We start from the raw sequence: 5440 nt of genomic DNA on the forward strand, positions 1-5440 counted from the left end.
GTAAGTGTCATTCTATATTTCCCGTTTAGCCAAGTTTTTGTTTTATTTGCAGCAGCAGTTTGCCGTTAATGGCTTTGTTTGAGCAGTATGCTCGTTTTTTTTTTACCAACTGACAAATTCCGTTCACACAATTTTCAAGAATAGTTGAAACGATTCTGGGCACATTTTTGTGAATCTTGCTGCTCGAAGCATTCGAAGAATTCCGACCATAATAAACCAAGTCAAATTAAATGTTTTAAAATAGTTTTATCTGTATGTATGTATATTGCTTTAATTAAATATACAAGGCTTATGAATTCTTATCTAAATAGATACAAAGTTCAGTTGTAATTTAAGGTAATAGACATATTTTCGGCTTAATCAGCCTAATGACTCGCTTAATTTTAACGTATAAAATATTTTAAAAATTAATTACAAAATTTTATTGCTTATTACATTGCCTTTGAGTAAAAATGTTTAATTTGCAACATTCAGCACAACTTATGTGTGTTTTAAAACGTTTAATAAATATAACTATCACTGGAAAGAAAGTCTTGAGTCTAAGGATTTTATTATACATATGTAGGTACCTTTATCATTATATTTTAGTGTAGTCGATAGTATTAAAGTTATATTTCTTTATTTAAAAAAAAACACGCATGCATACATATGTATGCACAGGTATACATATATGTATGTGTGTATTTCTCATTGCATGGTTCACGAAAAAAATTGAGCGTTAAGTAAATAAAGGCATAACATTTATATGTATTTTGTAAGTCTTGCTGCTTGTTTATCTTAAGGCTAGTTATAATTTATTAAACATTCGCAGTTCATTGCACAAATTGCTTTTATGTATTTATACATATATTATGTGAGTATTAACTTATATTTATAATAAATATTTACAAAATAAAGGTTTAAAAATAACGAAATTATGTAATATTAAGTAAATTTCAAGTAACTTGAAAATAAGGATCACAAATAAGAATTTTTATTAAGATTTGCTAATAACAAGAAAAACGAAAAAGTTTCAAACACAAAAATACTAAATCTAAAGAATACAATAGTTTTGTTTTCAAATATTTTTTTTTTTTTTTTATAAAAACCATAAGCTAAAAAGTGCTTGCTGTTGAATCGATGCTTTGGTAGTTCGATAAGGTAAGAAAAGTATACATATGCGTGAAAAAATTAAGGTTAGATATCTAGTTGTAAAGGCTTCTTATTTCTTTTTAATAAATTTCTACTTATTACAATATATAGTGAAATTTAGTATCAGTTCAGTACGTCCCGGTAGCATAAGGCAAACATTTTTTTTTTAACCAAAGAATAATGTTTTGATTTTTCTCATTCCCAAATGTACATATCGCATACGATCTTCAAAAGTGACACAACTCAAAATTTGACATTTTTGAAATTATGCACTTAAAATGTACTCAGAGCTTTTATTTACTTTTCAGCAAAAGCTGGAGTAAATTTTTGTTATAATTTGTTGAAAAAAACCTAAGGTAAAGTCGTCCTTGTTCATATGATTAGCATGTGCTAAGAAATATTTTTTCGCATTTTCTGACGATCGGGTAATTTTGAGTTGTGCCCCTTTTGAAGACGATGTGTGTATATACATACATATGCATATCGTTGTCACCATAAAGTAGGAACATTTTCTAGAATACTTTTTCCCCACATTTACTTCTTTTTTGAAAGGTCACTAAAGAGTGCTATTTGAATATTTAAGTTTTCCCTCCCCTTTTGGTGACTTGTAAGCATGACTGCCAAAAAACATAATAATGTCGAATACTGTGATCTTAATTCTTGAAATACAGATTTTTTTTTTTAAATGAACCATGTGGAAATTCAAGCGATAGTGGTGCATATGCCGAGTGAGTTAGCGATAAACCCTTTTTATGAGTAGATTTTGCATGAAAGAATAAGGGTGTTCGCTATGCAAAAACTTGTACAAGTTGGTACCAATTGTTACCAAATCGTGTTTATTTGGCCAAAAAGCCCAGTAAAACTTGCAAGGAGGGAGCATAATTTTGACATTCCATTTGGAGGGGAAGTTGCAAATTCGTGCTGGGAAAACTTTTGATAGTAAGAATATGCAAGCAGGATTGTGGCACACGGTTGCATTTTTGTTAACATTAATTTGAATCAAAAAGTTCGTTAAACTTAAAAATGAACAATCTTGTTGCGATTTACTAATGAAAGAAGTATGTAAATATTTGTTTATTCAATTAATTTTATATAAATATAAAAAATTTATTATGTTGGAAATGCAACCATGGACGCCAGCTGGCAGTGAAGCTTGCAAATGTTTGCTAATTGCTGTTCGCACAAAACTTAGTAAGTTTCTCTCTTTGGGAGAGTAAGATACCTTATTCTCTGAATTTTTTTTACTGACTAATTCTTACTGGCATTTGGATAGCGAACAGAACTAATAGCACAAAGTAGTCTGATATGTGTTAGGGTATTAAAATCTGTAAATATATGTACTAAAAATAATTTGTTAGCTTTATTCTTCTGAAAAGTAATCACTTTAGAAACCCTTAGAAAAATTATACAGTCATTTCGTTATAGCTATGGCAATAAGTTATGGAAATGAAATACGTAAATAAGTATAGAAAGTAAAAAAACTTAAAATAGCTAAAAAAAAAAATAATTAGCTCAAAAACATTCTCATGCTGACACTTATCAGACTCAAATTTCTGCAAATGCACGTAAACGTGGCTTAACTAAAAATGTAGTATAAAGTGATGTTGAATTGCAACTGATTTTACATACAAGTAATTGACCGAAAATATTTATAAGTACCTGTGTATTTAATAGTTTATTTATTTTACTTACAATAAGGCTTTTCGAGCTAGGTAATGGAAAAAAGAGCACACAACGACTAAAATATGCGATTGCATTCCAATTCATTCTTAAGTTATATGTACGTTAGACCCTACCACCTTCCCTGTCAATAGTTTGTGAAGCAGTTGATAACACCGCCAATTGTGGTAAAATTATTTACACATACAAAAATCAATATACTCGCGAAACTAGGGGCCAAATATGGTTGAACTGTGTATTTCACATCACATCAGAATTTTTTCAATTTGAAAAATTAGTTTAAAAAAAATTCAGTGAAATTGTAGAATTTGGCCAATTTTTTTGGCAAAAATTAATTGTGGATGAACAAGTAGATGACTTAAAAAACATCATTTTTTATTGATTGATTATTGATTGAACATGAAATTGACGAATTAAACTCAAAACTATTAATTTTGCGCGTTTTTGACAGTCTAAACGGGGCTAAATACGGCCAAAAGTTTAAAAGCATTTCCAAATTTAATTTGTAAGAAAAAAATATAAAAGTACATACGACTTACCGAATTATTTTGCATTACTTTTTTTACGATGCTTAAAATGTTTTTCAGAGTAAATTTTTTTTTTCAGTCAAATTTGTATAAAATTAAGGCTGATTGTACAGAAAACTCATGTGAATCAAAATTTCATACTTTGGAAAAGATTAAGGAAAAATCAGCAAACGTTTTAACTTTTTAATCAGATTGTCCAAAAACGATATGAAAAAAATGTAAAAAAAATTAGAGTTATAGGTCCTAAAACGACCTACCGACCTACAACGACCTTGACTTTGTGATAAGCAGTTGACGTCCGTTTTTTTAGAAAAATAAAAGACGCCGTTATTTGATTCGAAGTTTTCTTTATCAAACACCAAAGACAAAAATTTTACTTTTGTATGTAAGAAATATTACTGCCACGCAAATTTATTAAAATACCTGTAATGCATTTTATAATAATGATATGGGTAACAAACAAAAGAAAAAATTATGTAAAATTAAAAAAAAAATGAATGTTTTTGTTGCATAAGGACGAATATGTATTGAAAAGTGCTTTTCAAATTTTGCTTCTGAATATAATTGAAAAATTTTAATATTTCGTTTAAAAAAATGATATGTTAAAGACTAATATACAAACAACCACATCCTCGAATTTCGAGCTTCTAGCTTAATTAACTTAAAAAAATAAAAATAATCAAAAGCGCTTTTTTTGAATCGTTTTTTTTAGTAATTTTATAGAATTTTCTCTTTCACTTGGTATCTATAATGTTAATCTATGTACATTACACTTAGCTTTTTAAATAATTGTTTGAATTATTATAGCTCATTTCCACCAAAAGCTTAACTGCAGTTAAGAGCCCAGGCATGCTACTTAGCATGAGCAATTGCCCCTTCGAGGGGTTATCTCCTTTTTCCGATACGAGTAAAGTGCAGTTAAAAAATTTGACTTCTTTGGGAGGAATACATTTTTACTATATTCAGTCCCTAGCTCCGTCAGTATATTGATTGCTTTGAAATTTCTTGTTTGTTATTTTGTCACGCGGTGTAAGCGACCAAAATGAAGCTTCAACGTTTTCTGCAGAAAATCTAGGAAGCAAAAAAAATCGCACCTAATTCGTGCTAGTCATGCTCGAGCGCAAAGATATTATGAGGCCATGCTTTAAAGTCCCACGAAAGCAACTTATGCCGAATTTCCACTAGGCATTGAAATGACAAAAAAAAAAATTGGTGTAATTTAAAAAATACCATGTGGAAATGAACTTAATGACAATTTTTTTTTTAACGCAATGATATGCATATTTTTTAATGCCCAACTTTGTCATTAGAATTTGCGTCATTTAGTGCAGAGTGGAAATACGGCTTTAAGAGTTAACTATATATTTCTACCAAGTATGATTTGTTTAGCCGATAAAAACGGCACAACTCAATAGCATGCACCTTTTTGAAAAGTTTTTCTCCGCACAAAACTAAGATGAAAGAATTCTGATAATTCGGCGAACAGTAAGATAAATAAAATAAATAGATTGAGTCAGAATACAATAGTACATACATAAGTCAAATGCTTAAACTAATACGGCTTTCCCAAGGCGCCCTAATTACGTAGTTCGCTCTCTCATTCGTAATTCGCACTCCAATTACCCACCGCATTACATAATTCGCTATACGAAATTTTGAGGGCAAATTTCCTCATTTGTTGGTAATTCAGATTCAATTACCATGCGAATCACGAAAATTTATCGAAACTAGCTCACAAATAGAAACTTGCATTTTTTCTGAGAACGAAAATTAAAGTTTATCAATGTGCATATCCTTAATTTAATAAGGAAACTTATACATTTTTAGGAAGAACCTACATTTTGCATCAATTTTGTAGCGAAGAAAAACAAAAACAGTACACAGAGATAGAGAACTGTCAAACTGGGGGAGCGAATAAAGTAATGCCGTGGATGCCGTGGGAAAATGGTATAATTCAACTAAGTGCTAATAATTGTTTAGTAACTAGTCAATTATGTAGTACATATGTACATATGTAATAATGAGAGGGTTAAAAAAATGGACGGCTCTTAAATTATATACATTCATATAAAATATCAAAAGGAATTAATATTAAATATTTC

This window comes from Rhagoletis pomonella, unplaced genomic scaffold (assembly GCF_013731165.1).
Source record: "Rhagoletis pomonella isolate Grant_MI unplaced genomic scaffold, Rhpom_1.0 Rhpom_scaffold_04124, whole genome shotgun sequence".
NCBI classification, from domain to species: domain Eukaryota; kingdom Metazoa; phylum Arthropoda; class Insecta; order Diptera; family Tephritidae; genus Rhagoletis; species Rhagoletis pomonella.